Source organism: Ovis canadensis, chromosome 13, assembly GCF_042477335.2.
Source record: "Ovis canadensis isolate MfBH-ARS-UI-01 breed Bighorn chromosome 13, ARS-UI_OviCan_v2, whole genome shotgun sequence".
Taxonomy (NCBI): domain Eukaryota; kingdom Metazoa; phylum Chordata; class Mammalia; order Artiodactyla; family Bovidae; genus Ovis; species Ovis canadensis.
Window position 1 is genome coordinate 82,720,790 of NC_091257.1, and position 27,134 is coordinate 82,747,923.

At 47.6% G+C, this 27,134-nt stretch overlaps 2 long non-coding RNA genes and 2 other non-coding genes across 6 annotated transcripts; 3 read left to right on the forward strand and 1 right to left on the reverse strand.

The window, feature by feature from the left end:
- The first annotated feature begins 5,271 nt into the window (after positions 1-5,271).
- LOC138417172 (uncharacterized) lies at positions 5,272-13,009 on the forward strand. 3 transcript variants are annotated; one of them, XR_011248009.1, is made up of 7 exons: positions 5,272-5,409; positions 5,692-6,955; positions 8,881-9,061; positions 9,598-9,859; positions 10,989-11,061; positions 12,358-12,535; positions 12,622-13,009. It is a non-coding gene; the product is annotated as an uncharacterized lncRNA (long non-coding RNA). The 3 variants fall into 3 exon arrangements; XR_011248010.1 differs by having other exon boundaries at positions 5,310-5,409; positions 6,099-6,955; XR_011248011.1 differs by lacking the exon at positions 5,272-5,409 and having other exon boundaries at positions 6,846-7,455.
- Positions 8,240-8,374, forward strand: LOC138417983 (small nucleolar RNA SNORA71). Its single transcript, XR_011248390.1, has one exon. It is a non-coding gene; the product is annotated as a small nucleolar RNA SNORA71 (small nucleolar RNA).
- Positions 9,422-27,109, reverse strand: LOC138417173 (uncharacterized). Its single transcript, XR_011248012.1, has 4 exons — positions 26,951-27,109; positions 24,192-24,308; positions 22,387-22,481; positions 9,422-9,925 (listed from the first exon to the last, which is right to left on the reverse strand). It is a non-coding gene; the product is annotated as an uncharacterized lncRNA (long non-coding RNA).
- On the forward strand, positions 11,583-11,716 carry LOC138417984 (small nucleolar RNA SNORA71). The gene has a single exon (XR_011248391.1). It is a non-coding gene; the product is annotated as a small nucleolar RNA SNORA71 (small nucleolar RNA).
- Positions 27,110-27,134: the final 25 nt, after the last annotated feature.

Consider the following 27,134-nt stretch of genomic DNA (forward strand, 5'->3'; position numbering starts at 1 on the left):
GACAGAGATGAGACAGAGGGTCTCTCCACCAGGGTCAGTTCCCACCGAGGTCTCCACACCCCCACTTCCTTGGGTCCCCCTAGCTGGGTTCTCTGACTTCCAAACCTCCCTGTGACTAGTCTTGCTTCTGGTTCATTTTTGTCCTGGGCTGAAGGCCACTGATGCTGGAGGGGGAGTCAGTGTGAGCTCACTGAGGGTTTATATAGCTCAGGCCTCTGCCATGGGGACAGACAGGAGAAGAGGTGGCTTTCTCCCTTCAGAAACTGGCAGGCTGGGCCCTGGGGGACTAGAGCCCAAGAGAAAGCCTGGTAACTTTGCCTGGTGACGTCAGACTTTCCTTCATTCGGCGGTGGACAATCCTTGAATCAACCCTCTTGACTAATGACTCTGGATGGTCTTAGCTATTTAACTTGAGTTTCCCTGAGCAGCAGTTTTGGGCCTCCTTTGCTAACTAAATAACTGAGATGTTTGTGGCTAATTAACTTAAACTTTCCTGACTTGAGAATCATTATCTATCTTGCCTGAATACCTGAGCATTCCAGGATAACAATATTTGACTTTGGCTCATTCTCTCTCACCATGCTAGTTGACGATAGCAATTCTGTACTCTTAAAATATTTATTTATTTGTGCCTTTGTTTATTTGGCTGTGCTGAGTCTTAGTTGCAGCATACAGGACCTTCTGTCTTTGCTGTGCCATGTGAACTCTTGTTGTGGTGTTTGTGGGGGATCTAGTTTCCTCACCAGGGATGGAACCTGGGCCCCCTGCGTTGGGAGCGCAGAATCTTAGCCTCTGAACCGCAAAGGAAGTCCCCAATTCTTTACTTTTATGATCTTGGGTCATCCTGGCCAAGGGCAGCAGACATCCCTGACTATTTTTCTGGAGCTTCTAGGATAAAAATAGAAGAATTCTTCCATGATTTCACCATTGTGTATGATATTGACTGACAGTTTCCCTGGTGGCTCTGTGGTAAAGAATCTGCCTACCAATGCAGGAGACGAAAGAGATGCGAGTTCCATCCCTGGGTCAGGAAAATCCTCTGGAGGAGGGTATGGCTACCCACTCCAGTATTCTTGCCTGGAGAATCCCACGGACAGAGGAGTCTGGCGAGTTACAGTCCACTGGGTTAGAGTCAGATATGACTGAAGTGACTGAGCACAATGTTTTATGATGTATATTCTATTTTTAGAATTCTAAGAATTTTTATGCCGTCTATGGGGTCACACAGAGTCAGACACGACTGAAGCGACTTAGCAGCAGCAGCATGAATGAATATTAATTTTTAATCAAATTATGATAACCATGGTAATAGCTAAAATGTATTACTAGTTTACTATTTAAGGTAAGATATCAACTACTGAAAAAAGCACTTATGGTATTCACATATTTCAATGCATTATTTTACCTATTTTAATTATCTGGCTGCGCCGAGTCTCAGTTGCGGCACACAGGATCCTCATTGCGTCATGTGGGATCTTTCTTTGCGGGGCACTGACTCCAGCTGTGGCTTGATGGCTTAGTTGCTCCAAGGCATGTGGGATCTTAGTTCCCCGACCAGGAATCGAACCTGTGTCCCCTGCCTTGTAAAGCAGATTCTTAACCTCTGGACCACCAGGGAAGTCTCCTAAATTTTTGAATTGTAAAATAACCATAACATAAAACTTACCATCTTAGCCATTTTTAAATATTCAGCTCAGTAGTGTCCAGTACATTCACATCGTTGTGCAGTCAATCCCCAGAACTCTTCTCATCTTTCAAACTGAAACTTACAGCCATCCAATAGTAACTCCACTTTCCCCAGTCCCTGGCAACCACCATTCTACTTTCTGATTCTGAATTGGACTAGTCAAGGAAACTTGCATAAGTAGAATCATTCAGTTATTGTTCTTTAGTTGCTAAGTCATGGCCAACTCTTTGGGACCCCATGGTCTATAGCCCACCAGGTTCCTCTGTCCATGGGATTTCCGAGGCAAGAACACTGGAGTGGGTTGCCATTTCCTTCTGCAGGGGATCTTCCCGGACCAGGTATCAAACCCACATCTCTTGTGTCTCCACCATTGGCAGATGGATTCTTTACCAATGAGCCACTAGGGAAGCCTGGAATCATTCAGTATTTGTCCTTTTATAACTGGTTTATTTCACTTGGCATGATATCATTAAGGTTCATGTATGTTGTAGCATTTGTTAGAATTTCCTTCCTTTTGAGGGCTGAATAATATTCCATTATGTGATAGACCACATCATATTTATCCATTCATCCACCAATGGACATTTGAGTGGCTTCTTTCTGGCTATAGTGCATATATGGCCATGAACGTGGGGGGACAAATATCCCTTAAAGACCCTGCTTTCAGTTGTTTTGAGGATATATCCATAAGTGAAATCATTGGATCCTACAGCAATTCCATTTTTAATATTTTGAGCAACCACCACACTATTTGCCCCAGCAGCTGCACCAGAGAGTTCCCTGGTAGCCTAGTGATTAGGATTCAGCACTTTCACTGCTGTGGTCTGAGTTTGATCCCTGGTCAAGGAACTAAGAATCTGCAAGCTGCATGGCGCAGCCAAAAAAATTTTTTTTTCACACAGCAGCTGCTCCATTTTGCATATTCGATCTACTTTAGAGTCAAGAAACTGAGATTCAGAAAGATTAAGTAGCTTGCTAATACAGGTAAGATGTGGAAGAGAAAGAAAATTTTTATGTGTATTGAATTTATTCCCCAGGGCTGCCATAAGAAAGTGCCACAAACTGGGTGGCTTAAGACAGAAATGTGTTCTCTCACTATTCTGGAGGTTAGAAGTCCACAATCAATGTGACGGCAGGGCCATGTTCCCTCTGATACTCTGGGCAAGATTCTTCCTTGCCTCTCCCTAGCTTCTGGTGGTGCCCATCAACCTTGGGAGTCACACAGCATTCTCCTGGAGTACCTTTCTCCTTACTTGTAAGGACACCAGTCATATTGGATTAATGGTCCTCCCTCTTGCAACGTGACCTCATTTTAACTTAATTACCTCTGTAAAGACTGTTTCCACAGCAGGTCACATCCCCAGGTACCAGGTGTTAAACGACTTCAACATAACACCTTTTGAGGGGTCATAACTCAGTCTATCATATCTTGTCTTCTTCCCGATTCTGTGATATCTACCACACTTTTGATGTCACTGGGATAAATTACTAGACTTCCCAATAGAAACCCATGCTTGCATTTGTGGGACAGAGCTAATTGGATATTGGTGGATTATTAGACCATAAGCTTGGAATGAGGCAGACACAAAGGGTTTCTTTCATTCATCCCTATACCTCCCAGTCATTCAGTGAAAGAAGTGAAAGTGAAGTTACTCAGTTGTGTCCGACTCTTTGTGACTCCATGGACTGTAGCCTACCAGGCTCCTCTGTCCATGGGATTTTCCAGGCAAGAGAACTGGAGTGGGGTGCCATTTCCTTCTCCAGGGTATCTTCCCAACCCAGGGATCGAACCTGGGTCTCCTGCATTGCAGGCAGACACTTTATTGTCTGAGCCACCAGGGAAGTCCCAGTCATTATACAAGTAGAAAAACAAAAAGCAGCATTTGAAAAGGGGCATGGCTTTTCCAGTGCCTTTATGGGAAAAAATCATTAACTTAACAGTTGTTTGGGGAATTGTTTAGGTGGTAGTTTTCACTGTTCCTTTTTTAATTTCCTGCCAGTCAGGCTGTGATTGTCATCTGCTGGCCACACCCACTAGCACAGTGCCCGCAGAGTGGAAGCACTTACTCACTGTGTATTGAATGAATGAATAGAAGGTTCACTGGCAGAGCAGTGCCCTTGCCCTCTTTTTGCTGCTACTGTTCTGTTTTGATGACCAGTAGCAAGTGGCTGGTGGCTTCTCCTCCCTGTAGAGCCTCCTTAAGCCCACTGTGTCCACTCCTGAAAGAGCCTTGTTCCAGGCAGACCTAGTCATCAGCCTACTCCTGTTCTGGATAGGTCCCCAACACATCCCCGGCAGCAGTAGACTCCCTTGAAACATCCACCCCTTCAGGAGCTTCCAGAGCATGCACTGCAATTTTGTTTTGTTTTTAAGGTCTGCAGACACATCACGGACTGACAAAAAAGGCCAAGCCACTGAGCATGGACTGTTATCTGAATGCCCCAAGCAAAGCTTGTCACAATACTTTGATTTTGAGACTTCAACATGCTGCCCTGTTTGCTGCAGTCTCCAGTTAGGCAGGCCAGTGTCGTAGATGAGAAAGTCATCTGAGATAAGCACACACAGTGCATCAGGCAACTGCCAACCTCCCATGCTCCATGCCACTGGTGGAATACCTTAATAATTGGCCATTTATGGGCTTTTAGCCAGGAGTGTTGGAGACAGAAACCTAACTTATGCTAACAAAGAATTACATTATTGGGAAGCCTATATAATTGAACAAGAGGGAGGGCAGAGGTGGAACCGAGCTTCCAAGGTGACAAACACCAGGGACTGAAATGCTACCAGGACACTCTGTCCTGTATGTCCCCCTCTCTCTGTGTGTGGACTTCCGACTTTACATTTACTCCATTTCTTACATGTGAGGTAGCAAGGGGACACAGGCTGGGTGTGCCCTGAAGTGCACATCCACCCACCTTCCACTGAAGGGAGGCAGGATTGCCACATACGGTGGTGCAGGCTGTGCACTGCCCAACTCATGGACATGCCATTCATATTATAGTCTCTTGCTGAGAAGCAGAGATGTTAGGGATGCTTGGTTAAACACAGAAAACACTTGATATTTTCCTAGCACATCCTTCTCTGGCCCTGCAGAGTCACCCTATTTTCTACCACCCTGAAGGAGGGGGGAATTCAAAAAATCTCCATTCTAATCCTTAAATGGTGGGCCCTTCTAATGAAGACTCTTGGGAATATCTTTTTTTGCCCCTCCCATGCTGCACAGCATGTGGGATCTTAGCTCCCCAACCAGGGATTGAACCTTGGTCCCCGCATTAGGAAACTTGGAGTCTTAACCACTGGACCACCAGAGTAGTCCCTGGAAATATCTTTAAAGAGCAACACTTGGGGGGAATTTTCCCACAAGCTTCATGAGGACAAGCGGAAGATATTAATAACTAAACCTGTGACAGTGTAACCCATGAAGGTCCACTAGAATAAGAGAAAGGTTTGCAAGAAGTAGAGGGACTTCTGAGAAATGCAATCCTTAACTCCACAATCTTGAAACTCTCAATTCTCAGTTACTTTCTAGGCCAAAGGACAGGCACTTCCACCTTTTTGTAGCTGGGGGAAGAGTCAGGCATCTGGGAGGTGTCTCATCTCATCGGTGGGTTGGGAGGTACTGACCATGCAGAGATGCCTAGGTGTTGAGCGTGCATACATCTCAGGGTCTCTGTGGCTTGCCTTGCTTGGCATGCTTGGCCAAGACCCTGCTCCTTCCTGGGTGAGCTCACTGGGCGGGCAGGCCATACCCAGGGATACAGTGGGTGGAGGGTGGGGAACAGTGAAAGGAAGAGGAGTCGAAAGGCAGTTGAATCTGAGCTGGGTCCTTTGCTTTCCTGTTATCACTGACCAAGCCTGGTTCTATCTGAGATTTACCAATATATTTTTAGGATGTTTATATTTCTAAATAAATTAACCTATAATTTATTTTTTATTTTATTAACCTTTTCTAATTTGGGAATTATGTGAACTTAGAACTGTTTTCTCTTTTTCTCTTATCCAGGAGGCTGTATAATATCGTAAAGCTTTGTAGAACTTACTTATTAAGGCACTTGGTTATGATGTTTTCTTTGTGGGAAGACTTAACTATGGATTCAATTGCTTACAGTGTTATGAAATTATTTGGGTTTTCTATTTTTCCCTTAAGACAATTCTGTTAAATATTTTCCAGAAAAGTGCTCATTTTACCTAAGTTTTAAATTTTACGAGCAAAAAGTCAAATAGATTGTTTTCTCATTTTTTTACTTTCTGCTCTGACTGTACCAACTTCCTCATTGCTAAAATTGTTTGGCTCTGTTGCTCTACATATGATTATGCTCATTTTCTGCTATTTTAGTTTCTACTCTTGTTGTTTTATTGACTTTCACTTTGCTTAGATCCTTTCAATTGTCCTTTTTCTCATTTTTTAAGCCCTCAGGAGCCAGGAGCTGACTGAGACACATGGAATTTTTCTTACACTTCGGAATCTAGTGAGCCCCTCTCTCATTGCAACAATGAAAATTTCTGTTTCTTCTCTTGCATCAGAATTTAAAGATCATGCAATGAGATGCCCCATGCAGTTTCTAACTTCTTCACATCCCAGCACATGCATCCACTCCCCCATCCTTACCCCGACATCAGCTTCTTAGTCTTTCTCTTCCTCCCTTTTCTGAACATCTTCCCATTTCCCTTTTCTGTTTGAGTCCTTCAGAACCCCAATAAGTCACACCTCCACCGTGCAGCCATCTTAATTTGGAAATTGGTTGAAGTATGATTCTACTCATAGCCCCACAACTAGCCTCCAAGCTCTTTAGGATCCACACTCTCACACTCGAGATACAAAATTAAAGAAGAAAGCATACTTTCCCCAGCTTCAGCCCCACACACAACACTTTGTCAGAAGGCAGGACACCATAATTGACGTTCCCAGCAAGACTGAATTCAATAGGAAGAGTGAATGCAACAGAAAATCAGAGAGAAGGAATAGACAGCTCAAAACTACAGACGTCCTAACCATTTAATAGTCGGATGGATGGTTGGGGAGATGAAAGAATGCTTGAATACTTGGCGGGTAGGTTTCAACTCCGATCCACTAGGGGGCGCGAAGAGACTGCTTGCGCGGGGTCCATCCGGGGATTCGCCGCTCTAGGCCCCAGCCCGTCTCTCAACTGCAGTTCCGCCAGCACCCAACAGAGGGAGGGCGGGTTCTGTCTCCGAGTCGCCGGGACCGTCCAGCATCTTCTCACGTCGTCCAGTTTGACCTGCAGCCGACATTCCTGGCGCCCCGGGTGAGTCACTGCAGGACCAAGCTGCCCCGGAACCCCCAGACCGGAACCCCCCTAAGGCCGGTTCTCCGTACGCCCCTGCGCCCGACAGGAGAGGAAACTGAGGCCCGTGGGGTCGGGGAGTGCAGGTCAGCTCCAAGCCCAGGCCCACTCTTGGTTCTGAGCCGGTTCCCTGCGCTGCATGTGGACCTCTCTGCACTCGTGTTCTTGACAAAGGGCCCTCGGGTCACCGCACTACCGGCCGGCGCCGTTTTGGAGCGTCGGGTCCCGGGCCTCACTCGCCCGGTGGGGAGACTTGAGCCCACCGACGGCGAGAAGCGGGTCCGGGGATGCGTAGGCCGGAGGTATCGCAGGGAGGTTCGTGCGGAGCCGGTGTGAACCGCACCCGCGCTGTGGCGCCAGAGGCCCCTGATCACATCCCATCACGTCCGACTCCAACGTTTCATCCCCTGAAGCCGCTTGTCTGTTGCCGGACAAATATCTTCGTGACCTTCGTGATCTCGGTAACCTCTAAGGGAAAAGTGTTCAAACCTCCACTTTAACTGAGGGCTCCCCCAGGGCCCTAGAGAAGAGCAGAGTCTGGCTTCCTGGGCCCCTGCTTCGAACTGAAGGCCTTCCCCTCTCTTTCCGGGCCAGGCCCTGCGCAGCTGAAGACCCTGCCTCGGGCGGCGCCCCCTCCCCTCCTGCAGGACCCTGACCCGCACTGCCTGCCGCGCCCCCGCCGTGTCCAGGGACGGAGGTGTCCCCTGGAGCAGTGGTGGAGCTGTGGCCTTCCTGCCCTATTGCAGAGGGGGTGGTTCCTGGGCTTGAGGGTTCTGGGACCTGCCTTGCAAAGCCCTTGTGCAGGAGGATGGGGTGGGTTTGGGGGCCAGAAAGGCCAGAGTTCGGATCCTGACTCAGCCCCTCATTAGCATTAGCCGGGGAACCTGGGGTGAGTTCCTTTATTCTCCTGAGCGTTCCTTTTCTTCAAGTGGGAAAATGGCAATCACTCCGGAAGGGCAGAGGCCTGGTCTGTGTTCTTTTTATTTGAACTCACAGTTCTTGGCATGTAGTGGGTCCTCAGTTGGTATTTGTGGGGTGGATGAGTAATTGAGGCTTTTTTTTTTTTTTTTAACCAGAAGTTAGTCTTCCCCCGGCTTCTTTTGATGGGGGGCGGTGGAACCTTTTCAGGAAGTGAGGCTAGTGCCTGGGGTCCTGGGCCTGGCTGGGTGGCTTTCCCCTGCCTGGGTGGAGAGCCAGCTGCTAACCCGGGCTGCTCTGCCTGATTCCCCATCTGCCCTTCTCTGCCCCTGCATTCGAAAGTGATCGTGGGCTGCCTGTGCCTTGGTCATTGATAGTGCAGGGAAAGGAACTGCTGAAAGCATTTTCCCCGTGTTTGGAGGGTTCACTCCTGTCCCTTCTGAACTCTGGAGCTGTCACACACCTCCTCCCTTCTACCGCCTTTTTAGATCTGCCTCCGGGCACCTGGTGTGCAGCTTACTAAGTGCTGCCTATGCCAGGCTCAGTGCTAGTTGCTGAGAAGCTTTTAACTCATTGTTGACCAGGGGATTTTTGCAGGAAACTAATGTCTGGTGCCAGTGATTTGTTATGGAAGTGATATTGATACATCCGTGGTCAAAAATGTCTGGGTGAAAAAAGATGCATTAATAATAAGTCTCTGGTCAATAATGTGTTTAAAAAAAAAAAAAAGGAAGATAAAGCATGGGCTGTTTCTTAGAAGCTGGGGCTGGTTGTGGAGCCACTGGGTAATTTTCACCAAGAGCTTCCCTCCAGAAAGCCAGGTCTACCTCCCCTCTTCCCCCTTTCCAGGTCCTTAGTCCAGCTTGTGGTCTGGAGAGTGGCTTGACACAAGGTGAGGATACTAATCATACTTCATGGGAATCATGAGTTTTCTTGTCTTTTCTGCCTCTCTCTGCTTTTATCTCAAGGTCAGTATCTGAGTGTCATCTGCTCAGTGCCTGGCAGGTGTCTGGTGCTCAGCAGCTGTGGAACAGTTGCCCAGCAGGAGAGGACAGCACAGACTCATCCCAGTGAGGTGGCGTGGCCCATCACGTCATGGAGAATCAGAGAAAGACTGCTTTTGGCCAGCCAGCCCAGGGAGAGGTGGAGGTATTTCCTGTGTTTTCTTTTCTTGGAGTTTTTCTCCGTGTTGACCACTATTTATCCATTGGAGGTTCCTTGGTGTGAGACAGAGCCTAGTCTACTAAGGGAGAGTTTCCCCATGACCTGTGGTTATGGTGGCAGGAACTAGAACAGTAATGCCCTTGGACAGGCTTAAATAACAAGAATCACAGTAGTAATGCAATTAGGAGCCCCTGGTGGCTCAGACAGTAAAGAGTCTGCCCGCAGTGCGGGAGACCTGGGTTCGATCCCTGTGTTGGGAAGATTCTCTGGAGAAGGAAATGGCAACCCACTCCAGTATTCCTGGAGAATCCCATGGCCATGGGATTGCAAAGAGTCGGACACGACTGAGTGACTTCACTTTTAATGCAATTGGACAAGGCTTAAACAGACACCAGGCCTCACCTCTGCAGGAGGCCGGAGGTGCCTTTACCTCCTCACACACACCCCCAACCCCCTAATGGTGGGTCCTCAGTCATCTGAGTTTGCACAAAAGATGATCTGAAAAGCCGTCTCTGTCTCAGACGCAGATGAGCTGTTGTCCTGTGTGGAGTAGTCGACTTCCGTCCTGGGAATAAAAGGTGTGGCTCGTGGGTTGGGAACACAGCCCACGTTTGTGAAGCAGCCAGCTTCTCTGAGAACCCAGGTACTCTGGGTTCCAGGACGTGGTGACCAGGTGGCATCCAGGCTGCTCATCCAGGGCTTCTTGACCGTCTCAGAGGAAGCAGCATGGTGCACAGGGGTCCCTGCGAGGTGTCCCATCCTGTCAGGAGACAGCTGGCCCAGGTGAGTCCTGTTCCCTGGAGATCTGGGGCTTTGCCTCCCGCAAGGTGCATGACGTCCCCGCGTGGTCTGGGAATAGATAGAAGAGAGACAAGGGTGACTTGGTCCTCGCACTCAGCTTCACCCTCTCTGGGGTCTCTGAGGACCCACCTGGTTCCTCTTTGTGTGCTTGGTCTTGAGAGCCCTTGGGGAGCCCTACACGTTGGCAGCAGAGTGTGTGGAGCAGGGAAAGGATTCTGACATGTCCACCGGTACTCGTGTGTCAGTCACTTCTCTGCCTCCTCCTGACCCTGGGACCTTCTCCTGTTTCTGGTTTCATCCTCCAGAAAGCAGGACTGCAGTGAGGCTGTTTGTCTCCGGCTCATGTCATTGCTGTCTGTTACAACCTAGGAACCCCGTCACTTTTCTTTCAGAGGTGTCCTCCCTTTGGCTGTCCCTTCTGGGCCACGTGGATGGCTTTTTAGCAGGACTAGAAGCAGATACTGGGTCCTCATGCCCAATTGGGCTGACTGCTCCGAGCCTCTGCCACTGGCCTCCTTTTTCAGTAAGCCCTCTGTCCTTTTCAGCCGCTGCGCTTGGAAGTGATGCTGGGCTGCCTGTGGCCTGCTTATTGGTAGTGCAGACAGAGGACACACAGTAGGGCTGCCTCGCATCCTCGCTCCCTAGTTTTGGGAGATTTCTACACTTCTGTGTCTCTCTGCCCACCCCTTGGGCCTCCAGGGTCTGTTGGGGTGTGTCCGTGCCATCGCTGGGGCGTTTCCTTCTGGCTCCTGCTCTCGGGAAACAGTTTCCTTTTGTGTGTTGCTTCAGTTCCCCTTGATGCCCAGTTGCTGTCAGCTGGCCATGCACGTTCCCATAAATCTGGCGACGGCATCCTTTTCTGCCTGTCCCTGATCAATTACACATCAATCAGCATTGGCACCCTGCCACAGAGCATCCACTGTCTCCTTCAGAGTTAACTACTGTTTTTTGTCTGAAGAAATAGCATGTCTTTTCAGGAAGTAACAACAGCCGACACTTGGGGGATGTTTACTGTCTGCTAACTCTAGTGCTAAGCCCTTTCCTGGTGCCTTTGCCCTCCTGTGAGCAGGGGCAAGTCGAGTGCTCACCCTTGGCTTCTGGTCTGTTGCAGACGAGTCCACTGTGTGCAGAGGCGTCATGGAAGCTGTCGTGTCAAGAGCATTCTAGACTGCACTGTCCTTGAGGTAAGATCTCTGGTCCGTTCTCTAGAGTATTGGGTCCTCCCACATGGTGGTCATGTGTGTGTTCCCAGAGGCTTTGGATGAAGATGTAGGGGAGCTGAGAGGTGGGATGAAGGCCGCATCCACGAGTTCCCAGGTCCACTCACCAGCCCAGCCCCGGGCAGCCTGGGTCACATCTGGAGCGTCACTGTCTTCAGTGGCTTCTGCAGGGATGGCACCTCTCAAGTCCCATTAGGGCACTGAGAGTTATGCGGTATCTGCCTTCCTCCCCGGAGTGTGGGCAGAAGCATGTGAACCTGGGCGCCAGAGATTCCGCCCCTGGGCTTGAGTCTCCTTTGACTGCCGTCTCAGTCAGCATCCTATTCAGAACCTTGTTTCTGTCATTTGAAAAACCACAGCTATGTTGGAGGTGACTTTGTGGTACCCAAGACCACGTGAGTCCTGTAACCTCCAGTTGTAGTATTTTCCCAATGTTTCGCCCACTGTTGGCCTTCTCTTCCCAGAGTGCTCTCTGCCCTGTATGCACCTGCATTCAAAAGAGACCACGGGCTGTCCGTGCTCTGGTCGTTGACAATGCAGGGAGAAAAGTTGTGGAAAGCAATTTCCCGAGTTTGGAGGGTCTGCACCTGTCCCTTTCAAATGCTGGCGCTTTCCCACACCCCTGCTTCTCTCCAGCCTGGGCTTCCCCCTCAGGTGCTGGGGGCTCCTTTGTGATGGGCAGTGACGTCTCAGCATAGCCTCCTGTTACCAGAGCCAGGCCATGTCCATGTCAGGCTTCGAGACGTTAGCGGGTGTAAGGAGCCAGGCTGCATTACGCGTAATGAACACACGCGATGTTGGGTGGTGTGTGGGGACTGCTGTAAGATTGTCAAGGGGAGCGGCTGTTTGGAGGTGGTGGTGGACCAGCCTTGGAAGGACTGGGACGTGATAGACCACAGGAGGGACTTCGGGGGGAGGGGAGGAACGTGAGGATGATCTGAGGCTGGGGTGAGTGTGCGCACCTGGAGTCAGGTGTGCAGGCAGGTAATGAAAGTGTGGGGGGAGGGCTGCTGGGCCGTGGCAGTCCCCCTCTGACATACAGTGGGGGTGGACCAAGTGGGAGGAGCTCCTGAGAGCAGGCTCTCCAGCCATCTCTTTGCCAGTTCCTACATTTGCTCTGTTGCCCTCAGAAGGTGCATTTTTTAAAAGACAGTGTTCTTTTTGATTCTTTTCTGGGAGCTTTGAGATTTCCTTTTTCTGCTGAGGTTGGTGTGAAAAAAGCCACAGCGCATCCCTGACTATTTGGGGGCATTCTCACAGATGTTGGCTTGAAGAAAGGCAAGGTAACATTGGAGAGCAAACCCTTGTCGTGACCTCCTGCCCTGTGACCTCCCCATCACGCTGGGGGTGCTGCCTTGGAGGACACCTCAGGGATGGGAGCACTGGCCTCTCAGGATGGTGTCCTGGGTTCCAGCTCCCCTGGAGGAGCCTCCTCATGGTGAGTTACTGCCAAGGGGCTAAGTCGGCCTCTGTTTCTGAGACAGATGTTCCAAGCTGCCAGCCTCATCTGACTTCCTCTTTTAGGCTGTTTTGGGTCTGATGACAGGCGAGCAGACTGAAGAGGGGTGTTGCTGCGTGACCACCGCCAGACCTCCTTCTCCTGTTGCCTCAGCACAGTATGGAAGGACTTGGCCCCATGTGACCAGGTCAGGGGCCTGGCTAAGGCCTGAGACTCTGGGACCTCGGGATTCACAGCTGGAGACCTTCAGCTGGCTCTGCCCCTTCCCAGCAGGTGCCACAGGGCACAGCGGACCCAGAAGACTGGTTTCCTTCCATCTGGACCAGGTCCTCCAGTGGCCTCCATGTCCCCCTCTCTGTTTCTGGTGTAACTTTTAGAACCAGGAGTTCCTGTTGGAGGCGTCTCTGCTGGGCATCTTGTCCTCTCACCCACTTCAATAAATCTTGAAACTGCCCTGCCGCTTGTTTCTTTTGTTTCCTTTAATCCCTGCCTCCGTGTGCACAGCTGGGTGGAGAGACCGTGGGTCACGGGCAGGTCTTCCAGTTTTCACTCACTGAGACTTTCTACTTCACACACTCCTGAGGCCTGACCTGAGGATGGGATGTAGAATTGCAAATTGCCATGGGTTTAAACCATCCCAAGTGCTCTGGGGGCTCAGGTTTTGGAGAGAAGAGAGCTGTTAGAATTGTTGGCTTTGGAAGTGAGGATGAGGGTTGGGCTGGACGTAGAGTCAGGCACTGAAGTCCTCCAGGAGGGCAGGAGAGCCCTGGGCTCTGGGGTGGAAGTACATGGGGTGAATTTAGGGAGAGGGTTTTGAGCAGAGAAGGCAATGGCACCCCACTTCAGTACTCTTGCCTAGAAAACCTGGAAGGCTGCAGTCCATGGGGTCGCTGAGGGTCGGACACGACTGAGCGACTTTACTTTCACTTTTCACTTTCATGCATTGGAGAAGGAAATGGCAACCCACTCCAATGTTCTTGCCTGGAGAATCCCAGGGATGGGGGAGCCTGGTGGGCTGCCATCTATGGGGTCGCAGTCAGACACAACTGAAGCAACTTAGCAGTAGCAGCAGCTGAAGAGGGATATAGTAGGAATAGCTGCCCTCGGGAGGACTCTGGGGGTGTGGTGGGCAAAGGCCAGGTGTTGGGCTTATATAAGAGTTCATGGTTCGTCAAAAATCTAAAGTGTATTGTAACTTCCCTGGCGGTCCAGTGGTTAAGACCATGCTTCCACTGCAGGGGGCACAGGTTTGATCCCTGGTCAGGGAGCTAGGATCCCATGTGCCACACAGCGTAGCCAAAAAAAAAAGGGGGGGGCATGTTTTTGACCATTCAACTTGTTCACTTTCAAATTATAAATGATGCTCACCCCAACCCAGCCTCTTAGGTCTGCCCTCCCCTGCCTTCTGCCCCCCTTGCCCACCTGACCCTCAGCCCCAGGAGAGGTCTCCCACTGTCCAGGGAAGACACCTGGGGCCGCCTCATGGCCCATGGTCTGTATCTACCCTCATCTCACACATCACACTCCAGAAGCACCACAGGCCCAGCCGTGCTACCACATAATGTTCCTGACCCTGCTGCCACTTTCCCAGCCTGTGTACACACCTGGAAACCCCCTTTCATTTCAGATGCTTGCCTGACTCAGCTTGTGTCACTTCCTGCAGGAAGCCATCAATGGCTAAACCACCACCCAGCCTGGATTCCCTGCCCTTCCTTTCATTCACATCAAGTGTCAGTTTTGTGCACAGTGGGCTTCTCAGGTTCGATCCCTGGGTCAGGAAGATCCCCTGGAGAAGGAAATGGCTTTCATTCACGTAAAGGGTCAATTTCGGGCAGGCCTAATTCTAGGAATTGGTAAATGGAAGAAGGCAGAAGAGCAAAAACCCCTGACTTTTTGGTGTTTCCATTTTAGATAACAGAGACCATAAAGTGTTGAAATGTCTAGTGTGCTAGGAAAAGGACTGTCGCATCGTCGTGAAGTCGCTCAGTCGTGTCCGACTCTTTGCAACCCCATGGACTGTAGCCTATCAGGCTCCTCCCTCCATGGGATTCTCCAGGCAAGAGTACTGGAGTGGGTTGCCATTTCCTTCTCCAGGGAATCTTCCCAATCCAGGGATTTAACCCGGGTCTCCTGCATTCCAGGCAGACGCTTTACAAATTGAGCAGAGAGCTAAGACAGGAAGCCTGAGGGCAAGTAGGGGGTGTGGCCTTCTGAATCTGGAGATGGGGAAGGCCTCCCGTAGGAGATGTGATTTGAGCAGAGTGAGGGGCTTTCACCTCTGGGTGTTCATGGCAACCTGTGCACCAGCTGTCAGAGCATGGACTGGAGCTGGGAGGCATCTTTCCTCTGGGATTCAGGCCCAGGGAACTGCAGGACTAAGGCTAATTAGCAACGTCTGCCATGTGCTGAGGGGTGGCGGCCGAATCAAATTGGGGTTAGCTAGTCAGACCAGGTTGTGTGCATCTTGAGGGCAGGTTCTCCACTGTCAGCTCTGTGGCCCCTTCGTCCAACCCCCCATCCTCAGCTCAGTAGACTTGGTGCTGTCACCCAAGGACAGGCCTAGCCTATGACCTGGTCAGGGAACTAAGATCCCATGTGCCATGCAGTGTAGCAAAAAAAAAAAAAAGGACACGTTTTTGACCATTCACTTGTTCACTTTCAAATTATAAATGATGCTCACCCCAACCCAGCCTCTTAGGTCTGCCCTAGGTTGAGGACCAAGAGCAGTGCTAACCAAACCAGGCATGTCTTCCTTTTGAGCTGTGTGTCATGCGTGCATGCTCACTCTTTTGCAACCCTGTGGACTGTAGCCCACCAGGCTCCTCTGTCCGTGGGATTTTTCTAGGCAAGAATACTGGAGTAGGCAGCCGTTTCTTACTCCAGGGGATCTTCCCAATCCAGAGAGTGAACCTGCGTCTCTTGTGTCTCCTGCACTGATGGGTGGATTCTTCACCACCGCACCGCCTGAGTGTGTCAAGAGCCTGAGTAATTGCTTGCAGGAACAAAAACAGGAAGAGATGGAGGATTTAAGTCCCTTTAACAGCAGAGTCTAAGACTTCCCTGGTGGTCTAGTGGTTTAAGAACCCACCTTGCAGTGCATGGGACTTGGGTTCAATCTCTGAGCTGGGAAGATTCACATGCTGTAGAGCAACTAGGCCCACGTGCCCCAACTACTGAGCCCATGTGCCCCGGAGCCCATGCCCTGCAACAAGAGAAACCACTGCCATGAAGAGCCCTTGAACCGCGAAGTAGAGAAAGTATGCATGCAGCAATGAAGACCCAGCGCAGCCAAGAATAAAATAGAGCCTAGAGGTGCAGAGAGCTGAGCTCCTGTTGTAGACAAGAGAGCCATTTCTGGAATTCTTACAGGGACAGGATGAGATTCCAATTTCCAAGCCACATTCATGCTCCACAAGGCCTGGCTCTGGAGTCAGAGCAGCACTCAGACTTGATACGAGGCCTGGGGTTCAGCTTTCCCTTGAATTTTAACAAGGTGTGGTTGGTCATGTGACCAAAATTGCCATCTTCCTTTTCTTTCTAAGAGTCCTTACATTCACCATCACTGTGCCACTAAATGAGTCTCTGCTGATAACAGCCTATAGTGTGTTACAAGCTGACACAGGTGAGGAACTCAATGTATATTTAATGAAGGATGAAGCCAGTGGTAGCCTGGACCAAGGGTACAAGGAATAGTTCACCAAGGCCCCTCTGTTTCTGTGACTACAACTGCCATGTCACCAGGATACCTAATTCCACCTACATTAGGAAGAAACCTAAGGAAATCATTAACAGCCTGTTGAATTTTTTTTTTTTTTTTGGCTGTGCCCTGCACCATTCGAGATCTTAGTTCCGTGACCAGGGATCAAACCTGTGATCCCTGCAGTGGAAGCACAGTCTTAACCACTGGATCACCAGGGAAGTCCCAAGAGCCTGTTGAACTCTGATGTTGTCCCTTAATTGTCGTGGGGCCTAGAGCACATTATTTTGCCTTCTTGAATCTCAGTTTCTGGCTCTGTAGTTTGACCATTATAAGGACCTACGACAAATAGTAACGATGAAATAAGACGATGCGTGCTAAAGGCATAACACAGTACCTACCAAACACTGAGTGCTCTGTACACATCAGCTGTTTTTGATGAGTATGTCTAGCTTGCTGATAGTTAAAAATGAATAACAAATATAAAATGTCATTATGATAGACTCATCTGTTGATGTGACACCATGAATACTTACTTCTGTGCAGATCTGCAGGCATCCCAGTGGGGCTGGTGTTAATCATCCCTACCATGGAATGAACTTTTATTAAATTCCATGTGCTGTACTAAGTGAGCCTGTGTATATAATTACTTCACTTAATCTTCACAACCACCCAGTGAGGTAGACTTAATTATCCTCCATTTTATAAATGAGGAAACCAAAGCTCAGAGAAATGAAGGGACCTGTCTCCCTTCCAATGAGCAGCCCAGCTGGTTTCCATCTCCTAGTGTATGAAGTAGTGAAAAATGTTGCAGGCTTATTTCATAAATAGCACAAGCATACGAGGTTGTCAGATGCTTGTTTGTACTGGAAAACAGGAAATTAGGATATTTTACTATTCCCTCCATCTGTTTCAAATTATTGCCTATTATCCAGTCTTCCTAAAATATTCCACATTCAAACCACCAGTCTTGAGGACTGAACTTGTGAACCTGACACATACAGAGACGATGGGCATGTTTCAGCCAAGGCCAAAATATTGTGTGCATCTCATTATGGTTGTGTCCGAAGCAGGACTCATCCTAGGTCTTCCAAGCTTGAGGAAACCTTTGCAGGGTATGATTGAAGTGCCCCAAGAACCAGGATTAGGGTCACGAAGAGCCACGAGGGCCTTCCCTGGTGATCCAGTGGTTAAGAACCTACCTTCCAATACAGGAGAAGCAGGCTCTATCCCTGGTCGAGGGACTAAGATCCCACATACCTCAGAGCAACTACGCTCTGACTGCTGCAACCACTGAGGTTCCACATTCTGGATGACTGGAGTCCCTGCACCATGCAAGATCCCACATGATGCAATTAAAATCCTGTGTGCTGCAACTAAGACCCGGTGCCACCAAATAAAGAAACAATTAAAAAAAAATACAACTAAAGTAAAGGTTATTTTAAAAAAAATAAAGAAGAGCCATGATCCTATTAGCAGGAAGCAGAGACATTACTTTGCCAACAAAGGTCTGTCTAGTCAAAGCTATGGTTTTTCCAGTGGTCATGTATGGATGTGAAACGACGCAGAATTGATGCTTTTGAACTGTGGTGTTGGAGAAGACTCTGGAGAGTCCCTTGGACTGCAAGGAGATCTAACCAGTCCATCCTAAAGGAAATCAATCCTGAATATTCTTCACAGGAAGGACTGATGCTGAAGCTGAAACTCCAATACTTTGACCACCTGATACAAAGAACTGACTCAATTTGAAAAGACCCTGATGCTGGGAAAGATTGAAGGCGGGAGGAGAAGGGGACGACAGAGGATAAGATGGCTGGATAGCATCACTGACTCAATGGACATGAGTTTGAGTAAACTCTGGGAGTTGGTGATGGACAGGGTGGTCTGGCATGCTTCAGTCCATGGGGTCGCAAAGAGTCGGACACAACTAAGCGACTGAACTGAATTAAACTGGCCAGAGGCCCTGGTGAAGCCACTGGTGGGAATTATACATAGTAGAATCAAGCCAGGAGAATGGAGAGCTGGGAGAATGAAGGTTCATTTGTCCCTGTAAAAAAGCTGAGAATAGGAATACAAGGATCAATAAGAAAGTTTCTGCCTCCGGGGCTTCCCTGGTGGTTCCATGATAAAGAACCCATCTGCCAATGCAGGAGACACCGGTTCCATCCCTAATCCAGGAAGGCTCCACATGCCGTGGAGCAACTAAGCCTGAGTGCCTCCACTGTTCAGCCTGTGCTCTAGAGCCCAGGAGCTGTAACTGCTGAAGCCCACGAGTGCCCTGGAGCCTGTGCTCTGCAACAAGAGACCCTATTGCAATGAGAAGCCCACATACCACAACTAGGGAGTAGCCCACAAAGCAACCAAGACTCAGTACTCCCCAAAATAAATAAACAAAATTATATATATATGTTAAAAAAGTGTCTGCCCTCCCAGGGATCATATACAGCTCTAAATTCTATTTTTAGGTATTTATGGAACAGTCACTGTGTGTGGGCCTAGCTCTAAGATGCGCACAGAAACCCTGAACAAAGCTGAGGAGGGGCCTCATGGAGTGTGCGGTCTAGAACATCACTGCCAAGAGAAACCCACACATGTAATCGACAATTTTCCAAAAAAATAAAATAAAAATTTCCTAGGCACTGCATTAAAGAAATAAAAAGCAGATGAAATAACTTCAGTGATAGATTTTATTTCATCCACTACATCAAAAAATACTGTCATTCCAACAATATAATCAAGGTTAAAAAATGATTGAGATGTTTTCTATTTTTTTCCCAAACTCAGTCTTGGAAATCTGGTGTGCATGTTACGCTTACAGCACCTCTGGGTTATGCTTATAGCACACGTGGCTGGTGACTACAGCACAGATCTAGATGATGAGGGGCTCAAGGCTAATTCCATCAAAGAAGAGTGTTGCAAACATGCCTCCTTTACTGGAAGATTGCTGCATCTTGTAGGGGCTTAAAAGAAGCTGCTCCAGCCTGGGTTCACCATCCTCTGGTATCCCTCTTCCTTATCTAATCAGAGTGGGGCCAGGTATGTATCAGGTGTGCCTGATCGAATCCCTGAGGCCTGTTCCCAAACTTTCCTGAGGCAGGATGCCAAGTTCTGTAGTGTTAACCTAGCATAAGCCCCGCCTCCTAAAGTTAATCTCAGTGTGCCCGGAATGTGTCATTCCGTCAGTTACCACTTGTTAATTGAGCATCTACTAACTGCCAGCCTCTGTGCTAAGTAAGCACTGGGAACACACACCAGTGAACACAGATAACTGACAGCTCACAGTCCCATCATGATAAACAAGTAGCCCAAAATGAAGAAACCATTAAAAACTAAGACGGACTTTCCTGGTGGTCCAGTGGCTAAGACTCCAAGCTCCCAATATAGGGGCCCGGGTTCAATCCCTGGTCCAGGGAACTAGATCCCACAGGGATACAACTAAAGATCCTGCATGCCACAACTAAGACCTGGCAGAGCCAAATAAATAATAATAATAATAATAAAAAGATCACTAACTTGGGAAACAAAAAAAAGAACAAGCTGTAAGAAATGCTATGGAGGGCAAATGACAGGTGCTGTGAGTCTAAACACAGATACCTGACCTCTTGGGGGTCAGAGAAGTTCTCTTGGAGGAAGAAGAATTAACTGGGCAGAGGAGGAGTGGTCTACATGCAAAAGCAGTGTCAGGGATGCTGGGAGGTGCTCTAACATGGCCAGTGTGGATGGTGAGCACCACAGAGGTTTAGTGCAGCAGCCTAGTGTGGATAGGAGAGCCCTGGCTTCAGAGTCACACAGACCTGGTGCAACTCAGCCAGAAACTTGGGTGCCAAGTTTCAACCTGTCTGGGCCCCAGTTACCTCCTTTAGAAGGAAACACATGCTTGCTCAGTCGCTTCAGCTGTGTCCAACTCCCTGCGACCCCATGGACCGTAGCCCACCAGGCTCCTCTGTCCATGGGATTTTCCTGGCAAGAATACTGGTGTGAGTTGCCAGGCCCTCCTCCAGGGGATCTTTCTGACCTAGGGATCAAACCCATGTCTCTTGGGTATACTGAATTGTAGGCGATTCTTTACTGCTGAACCATAGGGGAAGCCCTTAGGGGGACATGGTGAAGATTAAACAGAGTGATGTAAGAAAACTCTTGGTATACCAGCTGCCCTGCCTCATTAAATTATTGACCCTTGTTATTATTTATTGAAGGGTCTTCTGTACCATATCAAGAAGATGGCCAAGTTTTGTGTTTGTTTCCTTGTCTTGGGGACTTTGACAGGAAGATGCCTTGGAGAAGGAAATGGCAACCCACTCCAGTATTCTTGCCTGGAAAATTCCCTGGACAGAAGAGCCTGGTGGGATACAGCCCATGGAGTTGCAAAGAGTCAGACATGACTGAGCATGCACACATGCATCGCAATGGGGACTTTGGAGTTGAAGGTTGTAAATTAGAAGTGTTTGGAGAAGGAGAGGCAGAGCTCCCCCCTTTAATTTTTTCCTGACTTTATTTTTACTAGAAAATTTGAATGATATGATTAATAGGCTTAACTTTAAAAACGAACATTTTATTGGGCTGACCAAAAAGTTCATTCAGGTTTTTTCATAAAAAATTATGGGAAATTTTTTCCCATAATTTCCCATTATGGGAAAACCTGAATGCACTTTTTGGTCAACCCAATGTTTTTGAATAGTTTTAGATTTGCAGAGAAGTTTAAAACAGTACAGAGTTGCCACATATCTTTTACTGAGGTGTTCCTAATAAGCACATTTGTCAAAATTAAGAACTTCATATTGCTATTAAATACCATTAACTGAACTCCAAGCTCAACTTAGTTATCCCTAGTTTCCCCTCTCATGTCCATTTTCTGTTGTCATTGCTCAGTCGCTCGGTCACGTGCAACTCTTCGCAACCCCATGGACTGCAGCACACCAGGCATCCCTGTCCTTCACCGTCTCCCGGAGCTTGCTCAAACTCATGTTCATTGAATCAGTGATGCCGTCCAACCATCTCATCCTCTGTCATCCCCTTCTCCTCCTGCCCTCAATCTTTCCCAGCATCAGGGTCTTTTCCACCGAGTCGCCTCTTCGCATCAGGTGTCCAAAGTACTAGGATCCAATCCAGAATACCACATTATATATAGTCATTATTTTTTCCTTATTTTCCTTAACCTCTAATCTGAAAGAGTTTATCAGTCTTTCCTTATTTTTCATGGCCTTGACTGTTTTTTTGGAGTGTTGGTAAAAGTATTTTGTAAGAATGTCTCTCAGTTTGGATTTTTCTGATGTTTTCTCATGATTAGACTGGAGTTATGGGTTTTGGGAAAGAGTATCACAGAGGTGAAATGCCACTCTCATCATGTCATATCAGAGAGTACATGACATCAACACGCTTTATCACCTTGATTACTTGGTTAAAGAGGTTGCTGCCAGACATCCCCACTATTTTTCCCTATCCATACTCTGGTCTTTGGAATATAGGCTTAATTTTGATAGCTATTTTAGAAAACATATGCTCAACAATGAGAGTTTATCTCTTTCTCAAGCACATTTGGAATATTTACAACTACTGACCACATTATCTGCTGCAAAGCAAGTCTCAAATACCAATGCATCAGAATCACACAGATTACAATATGTGACTACAACATAAAGACACAAAAGCAAAACTTCAGGGCTTCCCTGGTGGCTGAGTGGTAAGGAGTCTGCCTGCCAATGCAGGAGACATGGATTCCATCCCTGGTCTGGGAAGATTCCACATGCCGTGGAGTGGCTGAGCCCATGCACTACCCAACTCCTGAGCCTATGCTCTAGAGCCCACGCATCCCAGAACCTGTGCTCCATAACAAGAGAAACCACCACAGTGAGAAGCCCGAGCACCACAGCCATAGAAAAGGCCATGCAGCCACGAAAACCCAGCACAGCCAAAACAAATAAGTAAGTAAAATTAGAGAACAATACCTTAAAAAAAAAAACAAAAAAAACTTTAGACAATGCTTAGACTTGAACCATAATGAAAATACTGTATATCAAAACTTGTGGGATGCAGCTGAATCAGTATGTAAGGAGAAGTTTATAACTGCAAATGACTTCATTGAGAACTTCTCTCCAGTAAAGGGAACACGTGACTCAGCACACAGGAGACTTACCTGCACTGTGGACAGGAGTGTGGCCAGGAGTTCAGAGGGTTTCTCCCCAGTGTTCTGGTCTTGGGCACTCCACCAGGACTTTGGCCTGGAGAACCCTGACAGAATCAGAACCACAGTAAAACACTGAGATTGGATAGCCTACCCCGTCTGAAAAGTGGAGGTACAGAACAGATTCTTTTCAATTTTACAGAGAAAAGGGATGAGATGTGTTCCCTATCGTAGCTTTGTGAAGTAAGTTGGCCTTGTGGTTTCCGTCAGAGGTGTTAAGGGAAACCAGGCTTTATGTTATTTGATTTAGATCCGCTAAAGACATTGCTTTGTTGGGAGCAAGCGATTTATCATTTAAAAGAAGCTGTCCTTTCCAAATCCAAGACAGACAACTTCCCAGTAGTGAAAAAAGTCACACAAGAATACAGGTTTAACCTCTTTTTAAAATAAAAATTTCTGAGCAATGAAGTTTGCTCCGATGTCACAGGTGTTGCCAGTAAGTGCTAACTTTTTTCAGAATGTGCCGCCTCCTTATAAACATCACACCACTTCTAATAGACCCTCTGCGAGCTCTGCTCTCACGGGTTTAGCTGTGTTCTGCTTGAGGCGAGTCAAGACTGGGAAATACAAAGCTTCACGGAGACATCAGTGGGAAGAGTGCATTGGCACTGCAGAGCAACGTCTCAGAAGTCCGCAGAGGAGACAGGCATGGCTGCTTCTGCCAAAGGGAGTGAGGTGGCCACGCAGGGGCCAGCTGGGGAAGAGACTGCAGAACACGGAGTCAAGGCCATCGACTGCCCTTCTCTTCACTGCTCTGGCTGCAGTAGGTCAGAGAGGCAGTGTGGTCTGAAGAGAGCGGTGCAAGCCAATGCCTGGGCCCATGCTCGCAGCTCAAGCATCTGCAGGGGACTGCTGGTAGCTCAGAATCTGAAACCCAGCCTGGTTTCAATGTGAGTGAGAATCATCAAAATCAGCATGTTAAAACCATTTTGGCAGCCCAATCTTTCACAAATTCATGAAAAAAATTACTGCACCAGATACCAAGAGTGTGGTCCTTGCCAGGCTGTCCACTTGGAACCACAGCTGGCTTATAAGGCTCATGAGTCCTGGAGTATCTCAGGGCATCTGGTCAACCCACACATACGCGAGGGAACAGTGAGGGGTAAGAGAGAGGGTCGAAGAGTTCTTCAAAGAGAAGAAATGGAGAATGAGACCCACAGGGGATGGATGTGGTCTGGGACTGCTTAGTCCTGCTCGGATGACACTTCTGGCTCTGGTCAGTCCCAACCACTGGAGGGAGCCTTAGAAAATTTCAAGTTAGAAATTTCTGGCTAACGGGTCCCTCATGGGGACTGGTCTAACTGGGGCACCTGACCAAGATGGCATTGTTGGCCTAAGAAAGGCACTTAGAAAATTTTGAGAAATACCATTCCAAAATGAAGTACTGCCTGAAGCACAGGATCTGGGGCAGGGTACCTCTTGCTGTGCTAAGTCGCTTCAGTCATGTCCAACTCTTTGCGACCCTATGGACTATAGACCTGCAGACTCCTCTGTCCATGGGGATTCTCCAGGCAAAAATACTGGAGTGGGTTGCCATGTCCTCCTCTTCCCAACCCAGGGACTGAACCTGTGTCTCCTATGGCTCTTGCACTGCAGGCAGATTCTTTACTGCTGAGCCACCAGGGAAGCCTGGGGACTTCTTACCCAGGTCTAATAATGGTTACTACCATTACCAATGGATATTATTCATTAAGACTTTAACAGTCCAGCAAGAAAGTGGGTTCAGTGCTGAGCCAATGAATTTTCCACCCACTCACCTATCCATCCAATTAATGTTCACTGACCACCAACGCTGTGCCAGTATTGTGTTAGGTTCAGGAGAAATAGAAGTGGGTCTTCTCAACCATTATCTACACCAAGCAAGTTCTGCTCAACTAAAAAAAGGAAAAAAGAAAAATTGGCTACAGACAACATACTTCTCATACATCTGTTCAGTTAACAACTTTTCTCAATTATGGCTCTTGAAAACTGTCCCAGTTACTATGATTCCATACAATTTACCCTAAAACTTAGTGGTTTAAGACAATGACAATATTTATTTTGCTCATGAATCTGCTGTTTGGGCTGAGGTTATCTTGTCTTTGTTCTGCTTGGTTTTAGGTGGGCTGGCTTGAAGCCTGGGGACTGGAATCATCTGAAGCCTTCCTCATTCACATGTCTGGCCATTGACGTTGTCAGCTGAAACATTCTCAAGTTGTCAGCTGAAACATCTCCATATGCTCTCTTCCTGAGGTCTAAGCCTCCTCCCAATATGGTGACTGGGTTCTGAAGGTGAGCACTGCAAAAGAGGGTAAGCCAGGTGGAAGCTGTATCCTCTTTATGACCTAGCCCAGAAGTCACAAAGCATTACTTCTGCCCTATTGGCCAGAACAGTCACAACTGCCAACCAGACTCAAGGGGAGGGAGTATAGATCCCATCTCTCAGTGGGAAGATGTTGGTTACATTGTAAGAAGTACTGGGGGATAGATTATGTATATTGGTGTCATCAATTTAGGAAAAAAGTCTGCCAGAAAAGTTGATGTAACTGTTCCATTTCAGTTTCAGATGATAATTCCCCACTTTATTCTACTTTTATAGTTAGGATTTACGATGAAGAACCAATCTGTTTTGGAGAATCCAAGTTTTTTTCTATATAGCATTTCACATCTCTTCAGTCTATTGTGTATGCATACTTTTCCCCACGTTTCAAAGTGTTCTGATACTTAGTCTTCATTTTCCCTCAAGGTGCTTTGTGTGCGCTATGTTGGTTTAAGAGAAACCCTCAAAGTTTGTTCTTAGAAACTGATAATGAAAAAGGTGCAGAAATATCACCTTTAAAGAATGACTCACGTGCATCTTTCCTCCACCTCCCCTGCCCCCATCTAATATTAAATCTTATCTTCTTGGTCAGTGTATTAGTCCTTATACCTTACATTTTATGTAGAAGTCATATTAGTCCTTATACCTTATATTTTATGTAGAAGTCATAGTCTTAAGATTATTTATTTATTGCTTATGATTTTTGTTTGCATTGTTTCATTGCTATATTTTTTTGTTTAAAATATTTAGGTGTCTCGAGTTGGAATTAAACATATTTTTTCCCATCAAAATTAATAGAAATATAATTTTTTTCATTTATCAGCTTTTCACTTAGAGGCAGAATTTGCAGGAATGAATTAAAGTCACCAGGTAGGAGACAGATTATTTTCATCATCTCCCTAAAAGCTCTGACAGGTTCCCAGTCCTCTATGTCTGTCATTTTCCCAGTTTCTATCATCCCTCGCTCTTCTAATTTGTCACCTCCATTATTAGCCCCTTACCTGTCTATTACAGGAGTTCCATATTTCTGTTAGGAATGAGTCTGATTGAAAGTAACAGATAACTAAAAAAAACTGTGATCTAAAGAAGAATCTCCTCTAGCCCCCACCAATTCCCCCATTAAACAGGAAAGCAGTCCAGGGTTTGTTCAGCTGTTTGAGTATGTCGTAAACCAGGCTTCTTTTGTTCTTCTGTTTCACATTCCCTAGCACAGTCCTCCTCCTGGTGCCAATATGGCTGCTGTACCTCCAGGTGTTGTGCCTCAGTTCCAAGCACGAATTAGGGGAAGGGTGAAGCTCACAAACTTCTACATAGAGTTCCTTCTTATTCCGAAAAGGAAGCTCTCCCTTGAGACTTCTACCTATATCTTATTGGCCAGAACTTTGTCTTACTGCCACTCCCAACTGCAAAGGAAGTTGGGAAGTGTGTGCTTTGCTTTCCAGCCTCTGTAGTTTAGAAAAGCAAGTTGAAGTGGTTGGAATAAATAGAGAGCCTCTCATAACATTTGCCACACGGTGTTTAATTGAAATGTATAGCTATGATCCACAAAGTGACCTAGATTTTGCTCTGTTCTAGCTACTTTCGTGTGTGTACAAAATCTTAAACACTCTTCTCTTTTCTTTCCATGAGGATACCAATTCCTTTGTCACTCTTTGCTCCCTAGTCTCTTCTGAGGGTAAGGAGGAGGAGTCAGCATCTTCTATGCTCCATTCTGCTCTTTGCAGATAGTGACTGCAGCGCTATTACCCTGATCCCTTCCTTTCTTAATATCAAGGACAATCTCAAGGCCAGGTTCTCCCTCCTCTTCTCTCTCAGCCCAAGTTTCCTCTTCTACACCCCCAAGGCACTTGAGCTGTATCTCTCTAATGGCATTTATCATTTTCTTCATTGAAGCTGAAACCAAACGATTGGAAGTGGTACTGTTTACGAAACGTGTGGTGCATTGTAGGTGCTCAAACTGGTATCTCTTGCTATTATTACTACTATTAATAACGTCTTACTGCCTTTATCAGACTCAGATCCTTAATGACAGGCTCTGAAGTTGATGTCTGATTCATCTTGGTAACTCACATGTGGCCTGGAATTGTGCATTGCTCATAATGCTATAAGGGGGTGGGGGGTAAAGGCCACATTTCAAAGGAAGGGTGCTGTAATGGTGGGACGTGAGAAATTCCTGGAACCTGAGTAGGAGCTAGAAACTTGCAGAGAAGACCTTACTTCGTTCGCATCAAAAACAGGCAGAGTTCCGACTGATTCGTACGGACGCAGGTGGACCGCCTCCACGCCTGTATTGCGATGAGACAGGAGTATCCGTCACTCCACTCCTGCTCTTCTTGATCCGGAAAAGAAGGAGGGACTATGTCCCGCGCGCGGCGAGCTGGGATAGCTGCGCACGCGCAGC